Raw genomic sequence first — 23,535 nt, 5'->3', positions numbered from 1 at the left:
ACATCCTGAGTGTCACAACAGGCAGAGCCTAAGTGACCATCTGCTCTCATAAATAGTGTGTTGATTTTCAAAAGTAATAAAACCCAAGATCTAGCAGAGAACCAATTTTTAGCCCTGATTGGACAGGATACCCCAAAATACACTATTTGTAAAGCTTCTGTACAACTGTATTTCACTTATCCCCTTGTTTTCTCTTTTGCTGTGTTGTCTCAGTCTTCTTCTCATCCTTGACTTCTTATCTCTCCTTATTTTTCCCTGGCCTGCTATTTTGTGTTCATTTCTAAAAAGGGAAGGAGTCTCCAAAATTCATTTTAAATATAAAATTTCTGGCTTTCAATATTGAAGTGTATGGAAATTGTGGTTAAGGCAGATGGAAAGTACTGTGTTCTTATAAGAGGGAAAAAAAAGAAGAACTGGAAACAGTTTAGTGTCTTCCTGGCCAACTTGTGCTCAGACTGCGGAAATGGATTTTTGGGAGGATACAAATCAAAAGCTCAGAAATAACATTTATGAATAACATTTATAGGCATAGAAATTCTTAAAGTTTCACTCATTCATTTATTCATTCCCTGAGTATCTATTGATCATTTACTCTGAATCAGGCCCTGAGAATCTGGGGACTGGGGACACGGTGCCAACTCATCGTCACGATCCTACTGTCTAGGACAGGAGGCAACAAATCAGCTTTTGATGAGAGTTCAGCAAATGCTGAGATTAGTAATTATTAACAGAAAGTCCTCTGAATTTCCAACTCCTACTTATTTTTACTAATCCCTGAGATGCTCCATCATGGCCGACTCTCAACATGTCTATTTTAGGATTAAATACTGCAGAGGGACTTTTTTGACAAAGGCATACATTTATGTTGTTTGTGGCTCTGGAGCTATCATCACAATATATGAATTGACAAAATCCTGCCAGCCCCAAGAATATAACTGTAGCCAAAAGGGAAGCATCTCAGACTGAAAACAATTTTGATAAACGGTCCACTCACACACATAACACAGTGGTAGGAGTGAGGAACTTTGCGTGCAAACACACCTTTGCAGCTGCCTGGCAACCAGGAGTAGCCATGATGGAGAATAAATAAGGCTCAGACAAATGCATGAGAGGTCCCTGGTGCTGGTTTCTTAAATGCAGGGGCTGCAACTTGACTTTCCATCTCAATATCTAAAGGGGAAATGCAAAACATCCTCACCAGTGTGCTCTGATCCATTCAAGGAGTGCATATTTACCCAAGAGGACACAGAATGCAGAGGCAGTGGACGCGCTGCTGGCTTCTGTGTCCCAGTGACACTTACCCTGGTTTTTTAGTCTTCCCCATCCCTGGAGGGGGAAATCACACCAGTTCCACTGCTCTCGCCTTTTGCCAGGAGAGGGAGGAGAGTACATCTCTGTAGGTACCAGATCCCCTCTTAGTCATAGAGGTGGGGAGCTTTAAAATATTTATAGAGTTAAATTATTAATTAAAAATAGGAATAATTCCCTTAAAAACTGAAAATAGATTGACGCTGTGATCCAGCAATCCCACTTCTGGGCACATATATGGAGGAAACTCTTAATTTGAAAAGATACGTGCACCCCAGTGTTCACAGTAGCACTATTTACAATAGCCAATACATGGAAACAACCTCAACGTCCATCGACAAATGACTGGATAAAGAAGCTGTGGTGTATACATACAATAGAATACTATTCGACCATAAAAAATGAAATAATGCCATTTGCAGCAATATGGATAGACCTGGAGATCATCAGACTAAGTGAAGTAAGTCAGGAAGAGAAAGACAAATATATGATATCACTTATATGTGGGATCTAAAATTTTAAAAAGGACACAAATGAATTTATTTACAAAACAGAAACAGACTTACAGACATAGAAAACAAACTTATGGTTACCAGCGGGAAAAGGGGGCAGGGAGGGATAAACAGAGTTTGGGATTTGCAGACACGAACTACTATATCTAAAATAGATAAACAACAAGGTCCTACTGTATAGCACAGGGAACTATATTCAATATCTTGTAATAGCCTATAATGGAAAAGAATATGGAAAGGAATATATATATATATATATATATGTGTGTATATGTATCACTATGCTGAATGTCAGAAATTAACACAACATTGTAAATCAACTATAGTTCAATTTTAAAAAAATGGAAATAATTCTATCTATAGGAAGTCGGTGGCCTACCTTATAGGGGACTCAAAATGCTACTTACTGATTTGGTTCCTTTGCTGTTTGTGGAGCGCATCACAGGGGTTTTAAGATAAACTCAACAATGCTGATTTATATGCCAGGTTTGGAGCCATCAGCACACAATGTAAATACCCCCCAGGGCATGGAGCTGGCGAGGAACCCCGGCCAAGGGGTGCCCTGCTGTGCGTTCGGAGAACTCTGTCATTTTAAAGTAGGCCCATGCAGCCTGCTGCCAGGCTAAATGACACTTGACACAATAAAGGCAGAGCCCTAGCCAGCTCGGGAAAGAGACAATTCCCAGCACTCGGCAGTTATGAGGTGGCCTGAGGCTAAGGGCTAAGTGATGTTAAGTGTTATTGTTAAGCAATGTTAAATCTTCTACCTTGGAAGAAGAATGACTTTATTTCTTTTCTCCTGAGGGTGCTGTTTTGGAAAGCAGAGCGTGGTTGTAATACAACCTCTTTAGCAAGCACCAGGCTTTTCCCAGGGCTCACGTTTTACCATCCTGTCCAGCCCCCAATTTTCCTTGGTGGTAAACAGAACGAAATCAGCATCCCCTGATTCCTGCCTGACACAAATTATTACTCACCCCTGGTGAACGGGGAAGTGGCTGTTTCCTAGGCTGCTATAATGTGTGAACATCAACGTATGTATTTTTGCAAACAGCTTCTTTTTCACTTCAGCCTCCCAGCCCCTTTCAATTTTCCCAGGCCCCATTCTGGTTTCAGAGGCCTCCCTTCAGCAGTGAACTCTCTCCTCTCCCATCTCCAGCTTCCATCATTCCCACCTGGCCCATCCCCGGCCCCGTGGGATCCCATTATCCCTTCTCTGCAGATGGTTCAGTGCATCAGCACATGATGTTGCTCTTCCGGGCTTGTAATCAAGTGTTGAGTCCTAAGGAGGGAGCAGAGAGGCTCTACATCTCTTCTGTGGTCCTACAGGCATGGGTGATGAAAGGTTGCTGGAGAAACTCATAAAAGCATTCATTGGTTCCACTACAAAATTCACATTATCCAGCCCCAGCTGGGCCCCTGCTGCTGTCCAGAATGCCTTTCAGTCGTGCTGTCGACTCCCTTGACTATCCCGCAGTGGCCGTTCCAACCCTTTTTCTGCTCCCGTTAAGTTCTGCAAAGATGACTAAGGCCCCCAAGCCCAGTCTCTAGAGATGACCTCACTTCCTTTCCTTTACAACCTTGAGACATCCAACATTAGTTCCTCAACCTCTGCGCCCTACAATTCAGACTCGCTCTGTCTTCTCTAACACACACTTCCCAAGGGGAGAGGATGAAGGCATGGACTTGGAGTCAGGCCATAATTGTAATCCCATCCATTACCTATTACCTGTGTGACCTTGGACAAGGATCTAACAGCTCCAGGCTCAGTTTTTTAATCTGCAAATTGGGGATGATATTAGGGACTCTGTACAGTGTTTGTGTGAGTATTAAATATAATGATACAAGCAGACCTATTAGAGAAGACCCTGCGTGACATATTTTAAGGATTTTTTTTAATGTTGTTATTTCTTTTTAATTATATCTCTGGGGAAGACTCATTCTTTTCTTTTCTTTAATGAGTCAAACCTGTACAACAGAGCTCATTCTCACTGGCTTCTTGGGGAAGTGCATCATCAAATCCCCCTCTCTCGGCTGCATCTTTAAGCCTTTGCCAGTTGCTTCCCTCCGCCTGCCTGCTACTGTAAATGCACAGGCTTGGCTGCACAGCTCACTGGGAATTCCAACATCTGCGTGGAGATGTGCTGGGAACATCACTGAGGCTGAAGGGTTAGCCAACTCTAGGGAAGGACTAGTGGTCCCAATGGTCAAGGAAGAGGGCATAGCTAATTAGGATGATCTGAATGCTAAGCTGGGCTGTGAACATGCTGGGAGACAACAGTTCTTACAGACAGGGAGTTCATATCAGGAATCTAGGATGCTGACTGCAGTCTAGGCAAGAGGTCACACTACTCTGCAGCAAGACTTCATTTCAGGCCTGGCATTTCCCATGGGACCATATCCATGTGAATTTACCAGACAGGCTGAGTGTGATGCTCTTACTCCCAGGAAGGACATGGTGAGGGAGTAGCACTCTAATTCCTGGTGGGAGGAAGTCCTGAGATGCTATGAAGGTACTTCTGTTGTCCCAGGACTGGACCTTGCTGACCATGCAACTGTAATGACTCATAGCCGAGCAGGACTCAGGTGGCAGGACTACCCCATGAACTTGACTCTAGTCCATCAGAGACAACAAAGACCTTCCCTCAGCCCTCCTTCCTCCTCCAGTTCCCACTTGCCCTACTTTAGGAAGAAGTGGCCAATAACTGTTGGCTCTATTTCCACACCACTCACTGAGCTTTAGCCTCCTGCCCCAGGCTTCTGACCACGCCACTGGCACCTCCAGCAGACTCTGCCTCCAGCCCTTTTCCTTATGGAGATTCTCTCTGAGCTGCCACCTCCATTTTTAGAGGTTCACTTCTCATCACTATGATAATGAGTCCAGAATGAACCTGGCTCACCTTCACAGCTCACTCTTATTGCCACCCCAGTTAGAAACGTCTGCTTGACTTACCCATCCTTCTACCTCTGAGATGCCTCAGAGCCCCCAAGCCAAGATCCAAACCCTCTGTTACCTTTCTTTAGCTCGTCTTCCTTTTCCCTTCCATACCACTTGTTTAGCACTTTACCTGTGCCATTGAGAACACCTTGGATTAGGTTTTGATTCTTTGCTGCCCCTTTCTACCAATATTGGATTATAAATCCCTTGAAACAAAGGATATTGTTTTATAGCCATCATTTTTTTATATCCATCACTAGGACCTAACATAGGACCATGTATACTGTAAATTTTTAATACATTGGTACCCAGAGGAGAATAGATTTATTTTTATGTAAGTTATGGGAAAGAATTCCTCTTAAGATTTTTTGACCATTTATTTCAAGGCACTGTTTTCCAATAAAAGTACTGATTTTTCCATGAGACTTTTCCCTGGGGTCAGTGGAAGTCCAGTCTTCTAAATAGTTAACTCCTACTGAGCACTCACTATGTGTCAGGCACTATTCTAAATGCATTGTATCTACTGACTGACTTAATGTTCACAGCAATCCTGTGACTCGGTAGCAACCCTATTGTGATTCTCATTCATAGGCAAGGACACAGGCAGATAGAGAGAAAGTGAAATCACCCAAGGTCAACAGCTAGAAGTGGGAGAGCAGGGAGTTGAACCCAGGCGGTCTGGCTGCAGGTTTATACATTTAGCTTCTGGGGCTCAGGTCATCCCGTTCAGAGTCAGATCCAAACTCTGCCACTATCACATCATGCCTGTGTATTATTCACTCACTTGCTTATCTTTCTCACTAAAGTGTAAGTGCCTTTGAGGACAGGGACCGTGTCTTACTCATCTTTGTATGTGACACCGAACGTTGCTAACAGACAGGTTAGGTAACGCCTTTCACCTGTCTCTGCAATGCTGTCATAAAATCAATTATCTTCCATTCCCTTGGCTCCTTCCCTTGAAATATGAACAGTTTAATGCGTAATTGCTAGATGAACATTAAGCAATATTCTTTGCCTACCAAGAAGGAAATCCTATTTTATTAGAACACTCCTGAGAGTTGAAAAAGCAGCATCTGCAAATTGGTACTTTGGTTCTTTAAGATTAAGAAGAGTACCAACCCAGAAGAAAAGAGATGATGATAAATTTTCTGGTGGAAAGGGGCACCAGCACTCCCAACAAGAGAGACTCCTTTTCTCGAGACTCATGCGGGACAAAGGCCTGCTCAGGCTGGATTTGGCTTCCAGTCCTGGTGGTGCTCTAACCTGTGTAATTACAGAAGTTACTTGATGGGGAAAAAACGTCTCTCTGAACACCTCAGGCAGCTTGAACTTGGCTGTGTAATGAGAAGCAACTTACTAGAACTGATTTTGGGTAGAAAGACAACTTCAGAAGGAGCAAACAGTTTATGTTTGCTTCCTAGGAACCCAAAATAAACTCGCCGTCTAAGTGTGTTCCCAGTGTTGTGGTGTCGGGTCCGATTGTGTGCACATCAGAAGAACGCACTGTAAGAGCGCTCTTCCAGGTCAGCGTTTCAGTTGGGTCACTTTGTCAGCTTCAGCTTTCCTGTCTGTATATGCCTTGGCCCACCCCCAGGACGACTCCAATCATAGATGCAGGGCTAACTTTGAAGCTCGCAATGTGCACGGCTCCTGCTACATTACATTCTCCCCAGAGCCATTACGTCACTGCTTAAAGACACCCTCCATCTCTGACTTCTCTTGTTCTTTCCTACAGTTAGCTTCTGCTCTGCTCACAGCTATAGAATCTTCCTTTGCCAACCTATCCTTATTTTATGGCACTTGCTAAGCAGATGGCAGTGACATTCGAGCTCTGAAGAGATTTCCACCAAGGCCACCGTCCTGGTCTTTGCTGAAACTAATCGAGATCATGATTGAATGAGGTCAGTAACAACTGGAGCAGTCACACATAGGGTATATGTACATGTGAGCATGTCCGGTGCAGGTGGAGGTCCAGCCAGCTGGATCTGTAGAAGATGACAAAGTCTCCACGCTGCCTTGTTGAGCACTTCTCTCTGCCACAAGGCCAGTTCATCAAATAAGATGCTTCACGAGAACATACATACTGCTCCCTGCAGACCTGGCAGCCGGACAAAAGCTCGTCCAGGCTTTGAGGCCATTTTAGCTACAAGTACTTCTTCTCGGCAAGTCTCTAGACAGGGGCCTGTCCCTCTTCATCTAGATACAATGAATCATGGCCAGTCTCCCTGACACCTTCCTGGTGGCACAGCGTTATCTGAACAGCCCTTTCTGGCAGTGAAAAGCTACCTTTCAGCGCCCCCGGCTGTGACTGCTGCTCTGACTTTGCAGGAATGCCGAGACGGGCTAAAGAACTTATCTGGAGCCTGTCTTCCAGGTCCATGTGTGACAGAGTTTGCTGCTTTTGAAAATCAATGAAGCTCTTTTACCCCTCCAGATTCCTTCCAGATTTAGCTTTCTCACCCTTCCCACTCGGTCCCTATGTTGAAAATCTCCCTGCCCTGTAAAGTCAGCTGCCTACTTGACTGGCCCCTCTGACACCACCTCACTCAATGCAGAGGACAAAATGATGAATTAGCAGCAATTTACTTCTTTGGGAGATTAAGGCATCTCCATTGTCAACTCAAACTTCTTGCAGAAGGCAAAAAGCCCTCACATGCAGTACCGCCTTAACATGCCACACAGCTGAGATCAGGGGGTTAATGCTCCTGCCATATCATTTTTATGTCACTTAGTTCCTCAGATAAAAGTCCATTTTAATCACACTTTTCATCATTTCCTCATAGCCAATATATCCTTGATGCCAGTTGGAATATTTGATTTTCATTATTCAGCCAGAGGCCTCCATTATGAGTATGGTTAGAATATTAGAGATTTAAAACACGTTAGGACCCATTACAGTACTGAGGTCCCCAAAATCGTTTTAGATGAATCTTGACGAACCACATATATTAAATTCCATAGATTTTTTTTACTTTTCCCTCATTTTCCATAGAAACTTCTAAACTGTTACATATTTACTTAAGTACGCTTTTTAGAGGAATATGTGCCTGCTGTTTCAAGTAGAGTGCTAAATCTGGTGTTACTTTGAACTTGAAACATATTAGGCTGGGTAAGCTGACGCCCATGTTTTCCCTCCTGCATATATTTAAAGCATTTATTTCTCAATTCTCCAGCCAAAAGGAAAGAAAAGAAGGTCAGTTTGCACCTAGGAAGCTACTTGGTGTGTTGGTTTATGTTTTATTTCTCATATTCTTTGGTCATTCTGGATGTTTTCCTATTGTACTGTCCTTCCACCATCTGCCCCCAAAAGCTCATTGTTCTGGAATGACCGTAATGAGTTTCTTTTTTCTTTTCTTTTCTTTTTTTTTTTAATTTTTTATTGAAGTGTAGTTGATTTACAGTGTTAGTTTCAGGTGTACAGCAAAGTGATTCAGTTATACATATACATATACATATATTTTCTTTTCAGATTTTTTTCCATTATATGTTACTACAAAAGATCGAATGTAGTTCCCTGTGCGTGGTGAGTTTCTTGACCACACTGAGCTGTTAGGCATGAAGCACGGCTCCCCCCCTGCACCCACCTCCCTATCTTCCACATCTCTCCAGCCATTTGCCACTGTCACTTAGCCAAGTTCCCAGGTCTGTTGTATACAGGTCCTGTCCTGGTGTCAACCTACTGCCAGCAGGGACACTCTGGATAAACCAAATATATTCACTCGTAATATCTGGTTTGTATCTGTTTGTGAGGCCTGTGCTTTCTGATTATTTAAAATGACATGAAATCACTAAAACACGCAAGCATCTTGGATAAAAAGTGAGTGCCTCCCAAATGTGTGAGCACATGCTATTATTCAACAGGAATAATTAAGAGTAAAATCACGAGGTTTAGTTTCCATTTTTATGTACCAAAATCTGCACCCAAACTGTTTCAAAGATGTCACGTTCATTCCTAAACTAGCCAGTTGTATTTAAAAGAAAACCAAACTAAGAGCAATTAAAGCAAAGGAAGTAAGGGTGGGGGGTCACAAAATGCATCCAGTGCCTGTTGTGTGCTGTGCCTGTTACATGCGTCGTCTCATTGTATCCGCGTCATCCTGCTGAGTAGTCGCCGTCATGATGCTCATTTTGTAAAATTTAAAAATCCGCCCCTGAAGTGGCAGAATCAGGGTCAGAATTCCAACTCCATCTTTCTGGTTTCCAAGGTCTTCTTTACTTGTCTTCACCATCCCGCTGACACTGACAAGTTAGGGAGAGGTTGGGGTACCTCTGCTTTTTTCAGGAGTAATATGAGTTCATGGGAAGGAAGATACCTTAGGCCATATTAAAAATGCATCCACATGTATTGTCTTTCAGGGCTCCAAAATAAATGAGAAACATTGAAACCTTCAACGGTAAAACATACATACATACATACATACGTCCGTACATACATACATAAGACAGAGAGGAGGGAATTTCTCAGAAAAAAAGAAAAAGACTTGTGAAGCATCATTTTCATTCTTACGTCACTCTGAGGTTTCCCTAAGTAAAAACAAGATGGCCATATTTTCCTTAGCACAATTAATCCCTTCCTACGGGGAGCATAAATAAGGATGGGACTAGCCCAGCATTTACATCCCAGGGTTCTGTATGTAGAACTTCTACAAACCTCAGCTGCGTGGACCAGGCTCCCGTGTCCACATTGCACTCAGCACTGCCCTTCCACAGAAACACTGATCATGGGCCCTGGGGAGGAACCAACATTTGTGAAGTGTTGATTATGCTCCAAGAATCCAGTGGGCACTTCAGTGTTTAACTCCATTTATTTCTTATAACAATCCTGAAATAAACAGTATTATACCTATTTTAAGGGTGAAGAAACTGAGGCTCAGAAATGCAAAGTGCTATGGCCAGGGTTGCACATAGAGTAAGTAACCGATTTTCAAGTCAATCCAGCTCTTTCTACCTCCAAAACCTATAGGATCTCCACAAATCAAGTTGTCTTGTGTGAGGCCGGCTATAAACAGGCAGGAGAGAAGCATTCAATGACCATCCCTTACTAAGGCAGCACCCTCTGTGCTGAGCCCACCCTAAATGACTGCAGTCTGTAACTCGGGGACATTACAATGAGCAAACCCCTAGCAGGCTTCAAAATTACTAAGAACAGCAACCATGAGCCACAGAGCTCCCCTTAGCGTATATAAACAACCACCTCCTTCCAGCTGAAATATCTTTTAAAAAGTGCTCTCTTTGTAAAGACTGCCTCTTTGTCATGCTACTGTTTGAAAAGAGACACTAGTTGGTTCCACTTCAGCAATTTTCATCGCCAGGAAAGTATTGTTGCTTCTTTCCAAGTATAGTCCTGGCACATCCTCAGGGGACGTGGTGAGATGAAAATGCCAGATAACTATGGAGGGTTGGCTTCTCTTGACTCTGCTGCTTCAAGTCCAGAGAAGAGAGCTTTGGCAGTCGATTACCGTGGAGGTGCCACACGAGCCCATCTGTGCCCTGGATTTTATGTGACACAGGCCCCATGACCTCAGTCACTCTGCCAGGAAACACCTTGGTCCAGCTCCATTATTTCTAGCAAAGGCAAACATTTGTGGTACAAATGTGGGAAGGGTTGGTACAAAAAGAACAGCATCCAGAATATGTTCTTGCTCATATTCCAAGTCTTTAATTAAGCCTAGATAGAAGTGGTTGGGGCTTGTCCCAGTAGAAGTTTGGACCACTTGACAGTCAGCAGAACTGACCCTTCTGCTTGAACATGGAATGACATGTTAAATAGGTAGGAACCTGGCGGTCCTCATTGGCTCCTCGCCACCAACAATATGCGCTAGGGCATCATTAGCAGCCTTTAAACTTGACCATGGCTTGAAAGTGACGACAGGGTGGTGACTGCTCAGATAAGGTGTCCGCCCACTAATTGCTTGCATGTATCTGAGGCAAATGCAGACTCCTTTCCAGAAATGATAGTGTCTGACAGCCTGGTTTTTGCAAGGTCCTGGAAAGAGCTGTAATTGTTGTAGCAGAGGTTTAAGATGGAAAATAAGCATGTTGAGCTATTTTGAGAAGTTTGCCACAGTGAAGTTTTTCTCCAGGAAACAGTCCTATAAAATCAGGATTGGAGTTTACGCTTGGTCACTTTCCACTGATTCTTCGGTGCCTTTGACAATGGATGCTATGTGGTCTGGACTGTGCACCGCCCTTTTATAGTTTTTTTCCAGCATCAAAATCAAGTCCACATATAAGACAAAGTTTCCAGCCAATGTTTGAGATGAGTGATTTCCGGATGTGCTGTGTGCGTCGTGGCCAAGATACTGTGATGACTGCCTTCTGTGGGCTGGTTATAAACAAGTCACATGTGAGTCCACCTTGTTGACAATTTGAGTTCCTCAGTTTGTCCTTTTTCTGGTGACTCTTTTTGTATCTGATTTTTTTAAAAAACAGATCCGTTCTGAATTATTCACAGCCAGCTGTGCAACTTTATTAGCCTAAACAGATGAGCTAGAAAAGTCGTCTACCCTTCCTTATTCCTTCATTCAAAAATGATTTACTGGCTACCTACCAATATACTCTATAGGTCTTGAGGATAAAAGTGTAGATCCCACAGGTACAGTCCCTGTACTATGGGGTTTATAATCCAGTGGAGGAGATAGTAATTGTACAGTCACAAAGAAACCATAAAATTGCCCGTCATGAAAAACGAACAGATACAGGATTCATGAAAATATAATGGGAATTTGGGCCAAATCAAAGGAGAGAGTGAGCCTTGGGCTATGATCTGAAGAAGATTAGAGAGAAGAAATAAGAAACAGTCCAGGCAGAAAGAACAAACACTTGCAGAGGCCTCATGGTAGGAGAGAACATGGTGGGCCAGGAGACTGAAAGGCGGCTGAGTGGCTGGAACAGAGGCTGCAGGAGAAGAGCAGAACTAGAGGGAAGTCAGCATGGCTGGTGACGTTAAGGATATTTAGATTCATCCAAACACTCATTAGAAACCATTTGTGAGTTTTAGCAGGAGCATGGCTTGGTCAGATTTGTGTTTCAGATCTGCAGAGGGAAGTGGAATGGCTGCAAACCAGGTCAAAGCGTATGGCTGCAGTTTGAGGAGAGATGGTGGTAGTGTGTCCCAGGGTGGTGATGATGCTGGCAGAGATGGAAAAAGATGGAGGGAAGACCTGACAGCACCTGATGATGGATTGTATGTGGAGGTGGACGTGGAGGAAGAGGGCAGGCGAGGGGGCTTGGTAAAGCCAAGTGTCAAGAATTAATCCAGACACAGCAGTGTGGGTGGTGGTACACTTTCCCCAGAGAAGAAATGCTGGGAGAGGACTAGGCTTGGGGAGAAGATCATGAATATGCATTGTGATGTGCTGGATTTGATGTGTCCTTCAAACTTGTACAAGGAGACCCTGTAATGTACTGTAGAGATGGCTCAGTGTGGGTGGGCACTACAGTGGCTCAACCCAGATGTTAGACAAATGTCTGTTCATGAACACTGAGCAGACGACCTCAGGGCATGTCGGGGTGATGATGTCATAAACCACAGAGGCTTCTACTCAGAAAGTACAAAGCGAGGCAGGTGGACAGTGCAAATTGCAGAGGCCTGGGCTCCAGCCCGTGGTTATGACATGTCTTCACTGCTTCTAAGGACAGCAGAGACTTATCTGTCACTGTCTGTGTAATTTCATCCTGGAAATGATGTTCTTCTCAAGTAGGAAGAATTGGTGACTTAATGCCATCTGGCATTCTGTGACTAAGCATAGCTCTGACCCCATAAGGCATAAGCATGAAGGCAAGAAGCAGCAGTGGAAATCGTTCTGGTAAGTGTGCTGTGCTTAGAAAACAGAACATTCTTGTTCTGAAATACGAGTGAAACATGTGGAGGTAAAAAGGCACAAGTCTCCAATTTCTTCTCAAATGGTTCAGGAAATACTAATCTGTACATGTGTATAATAACATGTATATGCATGTGTGTGAGTATATGTGGAGAAGAGAGGGGAAGGGAACAGAATGGAAGAAGAGAATAGATGACGAAGTATATGGGGCAAAATTGTGAAGAATTGGTGAATCTGAATTAAAGCTCTAGGGAGTTCCTTGTACTGCTGTTTTTGTTTATTTATTTTGATGGAGGGACTGGGGATTGAACCCAGGACCTCACACATGCTAAGCATGCGCTCTGCCACTGAGCTATACCCCACCCGCCTTGGACTACAGCGGCAGCAGCAACAACAGCAGTAACAAGGAACGGTGGAATTGCTCATAGTTTTCTGGTACCAACTTAAAAGTAAGCGATGTGCTCATTCTGGAGTCTTAGACTGGGTTTGCCTCCAAAAGGGGACCCAGAGACAATTTTAGAGCAAGTGATTTTTTGGGGGAAGCAAATCTGGGAAGCACTGGATGGAGAGTGGGGAAGGGAAGAAAGCTGGAACAGCGAGATTTATAAGCAAGTTCCTGCTGCGGGCATCAGGCAGGGTCTCCTTCTGCTGGGGCCCTCTAGGAACAATACGGATGCACTCACGCCTTGTGCCACGTGACGGGCAAGGATGATGCAGTATTTACCTTTCAAGCCCTATTCATCATTGGCTGAGGGCTACCACCTAAAGGAGCCAACTCCCCAGCAGGTCCAGGGCACTGGAAGGAGCATACCCCAAGCCTCAAAGCACACTGACTCAGAGTATGGCCTGTAATGGGCCTGAAGTGCTGAGGAGCCGTGCGTGGGGCCCAGCGACACTGCTACAACTCGAGTGAGTCCCAGAGTCACAGTGGGTCAGTCCTGGTTGCCTTCCATGAGAGGAAAAATATGTAATTGTTAAGTAGCCCCAGATGGTCTTGATGCCTTCATTTTATTTTTGGAGGAACTGTTCTATGATTTGACCACATCGTATATGGAACACAGTGAATCACGATAACATTGACAGGGCAGCCCAAGAGCATAACCCCAGAAGAATGTATTTCTGATTTCTCTCCACTCAAATAATGCAGTTCATCAAAATGATGTAAAGCCTTTGACAAGTTCATTTTCTGCCGAGCTCATGCTCAGAACATCACTAAAATACAGCACCTCTGGGAGTACCCCTAGGATTATGGAAAGCCTCAGGAAAATGGAAATTTGGTAGTGAGGTGCCTAACTCAGGCATGCCCATTAATGAATGATGGAAGTTTGAGTGTCTGCAGTGATTCTGCTTGTGATCATGGCTGTAAACACATACCAGGTCAAGGTTTGCATGGATTTGAATAGGCCACTTTTGCTCCAATTGAGAATAGCAGGGACTTGGCCACACGCAGGGACTAGTCACATAGCCCCAGTCATGTTACACCTGTGGGCTCTGCAATCTCACCTTAGCATTAGGCTTTGTGCTGAGAAACTAGTGTTGTATCCGTGAAGCCTATAAAACTGATCAGTCACACCCTGTTCAGTTATGACACTTAAGCTCATCTTCCTGAGAACAAAAAGTGTCTGTCATAAGTCAAGCAGGCTTCATGATAAGTTCCTAACATGCACTTACTAGGTCAAAGAGTGAATATTTTTAAAGTTCTTGCTATATACTGCCAGACTGACCTCTGAAAAGATTGTACCAACTTATACCCTCACCAGTACTGCATACAAAGTATTTTTTAAACTGTCAGTTTAGTGGATAAAAAAGTGGTAATTATGATCACTCTTTTAATTTGTGATTCCTTTACTCTGAGTGAGGTTGAATTTTACTCATACATTTGTTGAAATTTGCAGGTGTTTTTTAGTCTGTGGTAGCTCATTAGTTTGCTGTCATTTCTGTCTAGGTGCTTATCTTTTTCTTCTTGATTTGCTAGAACTCTTCATATATTAAGGATCTTAACACTGTCATACAGTAACATTATTTTAGTTTAACTTTGTATTTATAGTAAATAGGTATTTATGGTTTTAAAGTTAAATCGTCAATGTTTTGGTTGATGAATTATTCTTTGCTTTTGTATATAAAAAGTTGTCTCTTACCAACAGATCAGATAAATATTTGCCCCTATTTTCTTCTAGGTCTTTATTATTTATTTTTCCATTTCTTTATTCTACTGCAGGACTGTTTGGAACACACGTGTCATCCTAATGTATTTTCATAACATAGTTTCAAGCAGTATCAACTGTGATCATAAAAAAAATGTGTGTTGGTCTAGACACCCATGTTAAATGGCTTTGTACAAACACCGTGGAAGATATATGTGTGCATTTCATCGACACATATTAACAGTCAGTTTATACCTTGCTCTCACTGCAGTTAGGCCCTGCATCGGGACACATGTGTGTCCCGAGACATTCTGACCAGGGCCCTTGGAACGTGATGCAACACCAGGTCGTCAGTGTCCTGGGCATAGTCAGGATCACCCAAACAGGCTTCCTTCTTAAGGCTTCACTTCCTCTTGTAAAATATGTGCTCCTCTCCTTGGCCCTCTGGCATCTGATGTGACCGTCCGCAGTGTGAACAAGGTGTAGAATGGACAGGCCTGCCCTGCCTCTCCTGGAACATGCATTTCTGTGCTCCTCACATCTGCTTGATAGGAACCCTATGCGTGCTTCTCCAAGGCAGCGTTGATATTACTGGAAGTTGCTCTTTTACTTTCTATGAGAAAGAGACGCAGTGTTACTAGAAGGAGGCTTGCCCTGAGATAGTAGGTGCGTCCATTTGGCTACACCCAAAGTAACTGTGAGAGGAGGGGTTCTTAATCAAGGTCCTCATCTGACATGTCAAACTATCCACTGATTGGTTTCAGGGAATTGCAAACTCCCTAAGATGATTACATGCCGAGCTTTTAAGGAATAATAGTTTGTGTATATTTTTGAGGGAAGGGGTGAGTGGCAAAGTTCTGTGACTCAGTAAGTTTAAGACTTAGTAAATTAGAGAGATTTACTGTCAACTCTTTTTAAACGGCTCATTAAAAAATCTTCACATGATGGTTCCTATGTGGCTGGCATTATTCTTTCAATGAAATGATAATGCCTTCATAAGATTATTTCGCTTGGAAAATTTATGAGAAAAAAATATCCAAACCATAGCTTACTGTATTGAAGGGTATCTGCAATATCAGAGTGAATGTAATAGTCATAGCAAAAAAAAAAAAAAACAACACCTTATTTTGGTCTACCTTTCAGTCCCACATGATATAATGTGTGTATATATTTCTATTTTGGCCTCTGCGTTTTTGTCTGCTTTTAGAAAGAACAAAACCTTCCCAGCATATAAATCCCAGAAAGCGGGTTAAACAGCATGAAACTCTTGACTTTGTACCCCCTCCCCCATCACACCCACCAGCAACGCGAAATACAGGGCCTGCTTAAGTTTCCAAGGCCACAGTTTTGTGTTCACCATGCTACCTAAAAAGGATTTATACATTCCACTATCTTCCCAGCTTTTGAAAAATCACATTCTGTTCTCATCCCCAGACAGCAGAGAGGGAGAGGCAGCCACTCATGGGACTGAGCAGAGAGCAATCTTCTTTAGAACAAAGCGTACTATGTTGATCCCACCATAAATTATAGCAGCATAAAACTGCAGGAAATCCAAAGAAAGTAAAATATTAACATTAAACCAGAGCAACCCCTGCCGTACATAATTTAGATAAATAATCCATTTAATGTAGGTACTGTGATATAGTTGTTCATATGCCACTGGCAACAGTTTATATTTGAGAAGAATAGAGGCATTAGCTTCTGGTAGATGGCAAATGCGTTTTATTCATTCTTATTCTTAAAAGCCAAATGTCCTCAAATAAAATACTGATCAACGGCTAAAAATTTAAGGGCTGCTGTGTCTTTGTGTCATAATATGGATTTGTGGCCTTATCTAGCCTTGTCTTGACCTTTTTGCCTAATGGTAGGATATTAATAAGAGGAAGATGGTTACATAAAACATCCTCTGAAAGTGAAATTTTTTTTTTTTAGCATATGAGTAACTTCAGGTGGCTCAAGACTGGGTGAGCTAACCTGAAAGTAACAAGCTGCTCACTGTCTCAGCCAAATTAGGCTTAATGCTGAAAGGCATTCCTTAAGAAGTCAAGAAGGCCAGGGGGTTCAAGCCATCAGGCCAAGGAGTGCAGCTGTCAGACCACCTTTTGTGGTCTCCAAGGGAGTAAGCAAAGAAAACCCGGCGTTCAAAATCTCTCAAAGGATCAACAGGGAGAGCAAAGCAAGAATAACCAGATGTCCCAGAAGACTCTGTTGGTGTTATGCAGAAAGCGAGAGCAGGACGAACAGGGTTTGGATCTTATCAACCTCACTAATAAAAGTCACTTGGCTCTCCATCGAGAAGAGCAGTTGGTACAATATGGAAAGGTTTTAAAGACCATTAATTTCTTGAAATGAAACAGCTGGCCTTATTGGCTATTAAATAATGAGCCAGATTCTCCCCAGTGCCTAAGTCACTCTCTAGTAGTAAATTAGTCATTTAGGGAGGCACATTAACTCTTGAAGAAGATTAGAGTTCGATTTAGTACACTTTATGCATGGGAGGAAAGTTGTAGGGAATCTGGCTAGAGCTGAGCAAAGAAAAGATGGAGACAAGATGGAATCGATGGACGAAAGTCAACCTCTGATTTGTGTTAACATGACAGCTGAGATGAGTGTAGGAGATTCAAGATGCTGAGTTGTTGAGGGACATTTACAGTTGGGAGAGATCACGATGCTACAAGGAGTCGGACACTTCATTGATTGACTCATTCATTCATTCATTCAATTTTTAGTTGGACAGCTTTGTGTGGCCGGCACTGAGCTAGGCACTGAGGAAATACTCTTCAATGAAATATGGCCCTTATCTCCAGGGCTTTACAGTCTAGTCTCTGGTGGCTTGGGTAGGGAGTGGAAGAGAGACGAATAGAGACTGCAGTGGAGCAGGTTAAGTGCTAGAATTAATATTTGCATGTGTTGAATTTGAAATAAGGAAGTGGCAAGACATGTAGTTATGAAGCACCTTGTATAACAGGTGAAGAAGTTTGATTTTATCCAAAAGCCCTCCATTGAAGGCTTTTAAACAAGGAAATGGTTGAATTAGATGTGCATTGTAGAAAAGGCTCCTTGATAATTTCATGGAGAATAAACTGGAGGGACAAGACTAGAATAAGGAAAGACAAAGCGAAGCTGTTGATATAATCCTTATAAGAAATGCAGAGGGCCTGAAGTGAGGCTGTAACGGGGGGGATGCCAGGAAGAGAGGAAGGGCTCGTTCTCTGAAGGAAGTGAATTGACACGACTTGATGTCTGAGTAGATGTGGTCGTTGATGGAAAGGGTAGGTGACAGAAGTAACTCTGGAGCCCAGGCCTTGGACAACTGGCTGGAAGGAGGTGCCATTCTCCTTGGTAGATGCTGAAGGATGGGGTGCAAGATTTGATGGAAGGACAGTGTTGTAACAGTTCCAGTCCCTAGAAGGATGAACAGGTGTCACATAGAGAACTAGAAGTCATCCATGTGAATCACGTCATGAGATTTGAAAAGTACATACTAAAAGGAAAACTGAGATGCATAAATCTGCGGAAGTCTTCAAGTCTAAATCCCTGAGCAAACTGTGTTTTGCTTTGTTTGGTGTTTCTGCCAGAAGGGATTTAATTTCAAAGTTCCCGATGTTTCCAAACTGAGGCTATGTCACTGCTCACCACTAGCAGCATTCAAGTGATGGGAGAGTAACATATAGGAAATAATCATCTTTGAAAAGCCACCTTTCTTTAACCCAGCACATCAATAGTTAATAAAGCATCACTACAAATATCAGGAAATTTACATTCTATGTTAAGAAGTCAAAAATTACACAGGTTGCAGACTAGGCAAGTTAACAGTTCTTTCACTGTCAGCACTTAAAATCTATACCGTGGTTTCTCTCTATGGTATGGGGTGAAATGTGCCAACAAATTGGCTTAGATGATATATATGAAAATATGGAAGAAATTATATATTACGGGGAAAAGGAGAAATTCTTACATGTTAAAAGGTGTTGACAACTTCACCACAGAATAGCAAAAATGTCCTTAAAGATAGAACACTTATTATTTCAGGATTTCAAAAACCACAGTTACAGTGTTGTGCTATGTGCAGCAAAAGTCGTTTTTTCAAAAGAAAATTGACATCAAAGTTAACTAAACCAATAACTCTTGTGGCAACTTCATGATGAGAACCTCATTCTTTAGGAATGTGAAAAGCATAAAATTAAAGGGGTGGAGGGTTCATGGATTGCCTAAAGAGAACTTAGCAAAGGAGGACAAACAGGACTAAACATGCCACTCAGTGTTGGGTTTTTGTTTTTTGTTTTTTGGGTTTTTTTGTTAGTCAGGGTGTCATTCTGGTGCCACTGTATCATGGTTTGCAGGGAGAGGTCTCCAGGTAGATGGCCAAGAACTAGCCCAGTCAACGTTCCCCAGGAGACTTGTTTATCTTTGTTATCCATGCGCTCCAGCTGTAGTAGACAATTGCTCCTCTAGAATAATTCCAAAAACATCTATACCAACAGTGCTCATTCGTGTTCTCTGTCCTTCTCGGAGAGACCCTCTGTCATTCCTGGTAGTAAACACCCCCATTTTCTAGCACATGCTGGAATCAATAAAGACTCAGTGCTCTAACTGGGGGAAGCATCACATCATTTTAACATGCTTCCGAAAATTTGAACAGGAGACAAAGCCTTTCTCCTCAGTTACAGTAATGAGTTTAAAAATGGGCATTCCTGGGCTAAAATGTATATGATAGTATCTTACTATTTTCTGTGTTGATCAGGAGAGGGAGCAGGAGAGTAGAGAGGGACTTGGACCCCTAGGAGCTCTAAGGGGACAGAAGCCACTGGGGAGTTAAACAAAGAGCTGCCACAACAAAGGTAGCATTTACAGACGTAAAAATAGAGCCTGTGGCTTCATCTTTCTCTGTCAGGGGCCCATCTCTAAGGCAACCTTACGAGAGAGGGGGACAAGCCACTGGCTGCCTCTTCAACTGTTCTTTGGCTCTAGCAAGAGCAAGGCATGTTCCACACCCGGATACATTTTTGAGTATCCTGTTTGCTGTTTCAAAAACCAACCAAACAGAAAAAAATGTCAATCGGAGCCAAAGAAGCAAATGTTTAAAGAAAATGTTTTTTTTTTTCCCTCTGATTTTTAGGCTTGAAATGTGGCAGGGAAATGAGGGAAGATTGTAAATAGGTGCTAAATCAGAGGATCTGACGCACAGAGGGTGATAGGTGAACTTTTTAAGGAGAAAGCAAATGTACATGGATTTTGTATTTAAATCCCATCTGGGCCAAATTACAAAAAGCAAACAAAAGAAAAAGGATAAAGGAGAACAAAGAATAAAAGTAAAGTAGGTAACATGTATTTAAATATTTCACAAGGATAGCTTAACGATAATGTTAGCAAACTTTTTTTCTTCCTCTGAAATCAAAAACCCTATGGAAATAAATATTTCTTTTAATAGGATCCTTAATATGTTCACAGCGTCTCAAGTCTCCCTCCTCCTAACAGATGGTTTAATACAGTTGGATTTTGAAGGTACCTGGGCAACTTTCAGGGTGTTCGGCCTGCCTTGTGGATTGGTTCAGAACCATCCATTGCTTTCCAAAAAAAGATACTCTATTTTGTGGGCTCCTCTGACATTTATTTCTGAATATTGATTAGAATGATGTTCATAGGAAGCAGCTCGGGCTGCGGATGTTACTGACCTGGGCTCTTGGGCTCTTCAATCAATAGAAATTAGTACGAAGGCCAGACGAGGAATTCAGGCTTGTGCTACAGCACGAGGGAGCAGAAACAAGTAAGACGTTCTCTTGCTCGCTCCCCCAGTGGGGGCAAGCAGGTCCCTTAAATGGGGGTGACGCAGGGTGGGATCAGTGTGCGGGGCTGGAGGGGTGGCTCAGGCGGTCTGCCCACCCCCTCGGGTGCAGGGATCATGCGTGGTGCCCTGCTTTTGCCCTTGGCACTTTAGAAGTGGTTGGGTTTGGGCCTTTTTTTCTAATTTTGTTTATAATTTGCTCCAGCTGTACATGGGTGGTTATTTTTAGTCCCTTGTAGTTTCTTTGTATTCTGTTGCTCAAGGAGACGTTTGTCCAGGTGCAAGCACTGCAGTGAAGGGCCCCAGGTTCCAGGCCCCAGAGTCTAGCCTATGCTACAGGCAGATAAACTTCCAGCTTCGGTGGTACAAATGCAAGGGCACCTAACTGCTTTGTTCTCTGTATCAATGACCATCCACTCTTTAGCATCTTCTAGCCAGTTTCTCACCAGGGACACTCACAAGAGTCCTGCGCCATTAACCATGGAGAAGCTGCTCTTCCACGATGAGCCCCAGCAGCCTCCCCAGGAACTGGTTTCCTGAAGACTCTCTTCCTCTTCCTTTCCTCACCTTACCTCAGCAGGCGTTCCCAGTGCATTAGATCAAGTAAACTTCGTACGTCAACTAACTGTAGATAAACACCAAATAATAATGTGGTAGGTAGAATTTCATTAGTCCCCAAAATCAGATTTTTGAAGCAGTAAGAAAATATAGTTCTCTTCCTAGCATTCCAACATTCCAGTTGTTTACTTTTTAAGAGTCCTCAATTCTCTTTTCAAAACAGAAACAAGAGTTGTTATTCTTGTATCTAGTTGTTCAGAACCTACATTTTGGGGGAAAAAATGTGGCTGGCATTGGGAGGGTTAGGGGAACGTGGAGGCAGCGAAAAATGTCAAAGTTAAGAATTAGAAAAATCTGAGTAACCCATATAAGGGAGAAAAAAGGCCCTGTGGCTTAGTCAGTTTTTCCTGGCCTCTCTTGTCCTCCTCCTTGGATATGCGGTCTCCCTTGTGACCCAGAGGTACCTTTCCATTGTGGGTTTGAAACTCGTCCCCAAAGGGTGTCTCTGTGCCGATAGGGAAGGCAGCTGCGGTTATGAACCAGCACACACCAGAGGCTGCCAAGCTGTTGGGGACCTTGTGTGAATGGATGACAGTTTTAATTTCTCTCCCCAGCAGAGGCGGTATCCAGCCAGCGCTACTTCAAACCAATTTTGCAAATCACATTTCGTGGCTGAAAATTGGTTTACTGCGCCCGTCCCATTTTGGAAGCCAAACGTCCCTGGTTTAAGGTGGTGCCTTCACTGAGCTGGGACAGCTAAAGGGTGATTCTTTTTCCTGTAATTGAAATGACAGCATATTCTTCCACAGATTAATTTTAAATTACCCATGTTTATATCCTGTAATCAAGATGATAAAAACAGCACAGATAATTTTCTGCACTGTTCTTTTAAATGTTTTCTGGGACTAATAATAGCTGATTGGCTCTTGATATTTTTTGCCTCAGAAGTTTTACTCCAAGCACACTAGCTCGAACTGTTTGTCATTGTATTCTTAATTATCGTTAACCTTGATTTTGCCTCATATTAAAATAAGGAGGAATAAGGTTTAAATCTTAGATTCTACTGCGATTCCTTTTGTGGACATAAAGATGATGCTTTCCTAAAGGGATCTGTTCCCCGGATTATATCTCACACTGAAATAAGGGCCTTCTTACTGGAAGAAATATTTCTGAAAAATGAGTACTTGTAAGAAATGTGAACTTTAAGCAATTAGAAGTGGCTCCACACTTAAGACTCTTTAATAATGTCTGTTAAGCAGCATTTTAGCTCATTTTTATAACACATGCAGGTTTGGTGATTTATGTTAAACATTAAACGTAATAAATTTAGATCTTTTTTTGCGTATGAGGCACGGCATCTCTGAATCACCCATTTAAGCAGAGTGCCCCCTGGAAGGTCCAATCTCTTGCTATCATTCATGGCCATAATAAAACAGGCTTCTCCTGTCTCTTTCTTGACATCTGTAATAATGGGAATGACATGTGTGTGGTGACACTGTAACAAGAGGGCGTGTTGATACTGCTTCGTGGCGGGGACTAAAGGTCCGTGACCAGGCGGTGAGCTGAGAACGTGTGTCAATGACTTCCGTCTCAGATGTGGTACCAAAAGCTATGCTAATGCCTATTTTAAAATTTTATTCAAAGATGATGTTTCAGTGTCTTAAAAAAATGAACTTTAAATGCTTCACTCTACATGGCTGGAGTTAGTAAAAGAATTGATCACAAAGAAAGGAACTTTGAACACAAATGGATCTACTAATGATAGTCACATAAGAAAGATTTAAAACCTTTCTGTTTTTCAGCCATTCCACAGATGGTTGTTCCATTCTTCATTTGTTGACTCATGGAAAGGCATAAGACAGTGGGGAAAAGCTACTCTTTCTGAAGCAACAAGAATTATAGTAGCCTCTTCAGAATTATTAGGACAAGTTTATCTCTAAGTGATTCTATTTCATACTGAAAATTACCTATACGTTTTGATTGCAATTTGTGTGTAAAATACCTGGATATACTTTTGGAAATCTGTACCTTAAAATGAGAAATGCGCACATTTCAAGCATTTGACTAGGGTTGAGAATTCACTAATATTTTCCATTAAAGACACCTGAGCAGTCTAAAAATTTTTTTTTTAAAGAAAAAGATGGTGGAAGAAGATATAACTCCAGTTTTCAGGCATGTTAAGTCAGTCAGAGGCAGCTTTGTGGATGGGGGTTAGAGCTGGTCCACACAGTCTGGCTGTGTGCTGGCCCCCAGGTGTGGATTCTCATCCTGCTGTCTTCATTTCTGCTTTCCACCTGCAAATAGTTAGGTGAGAAGATGCAGATGAGCCAGCCCAAATCCATCCCTCATGCAGTCAGTCCTCAATCTCAAACAAATTACGTTTCTACAGGCTGGGAACAAACCAAGTGTCCTGGAACTTGGACTGCATTTTTCATAGAGAGGACGTTCTGTCCAATGAGCAGGTTGCCAG

At 42.6% G+C, this 23,535-nt stretch overlaps 1 protein-coding gene across 7 annotated transcripts in view; it reads left to right on the top strand.

The window, feature by feature from the left end:
• PARD3B (par-3 family cell polarity regulator beta) overlaps nucleotides 1–23,535 on the top strand; it is a 948,983-nt gene that overhangs the window by 861,964 nt on the left and 63,484 nt on the right. The gene's annotated exons all lie outside the window — the stretch shown is intronic.

This window comes from Vicugna pacos, chromosome 5 (assembly GCF_048564905.1).
Source record: "Vicugna pacos chromosome 5, VicPac4, whole genome shotgun sequence".
In the NCBI taxonomy this organism is placed as follows: Eukaryota; Metazoa; Chordata; class Mammalia; order Artiodactyla; family Camelidae; genus Vicugna; species Vicugna pacos.
Note: the sequence above shows the minus strand (reverse complement) of the source record. Positions and strands in the feature narration are given on the sequence as shown.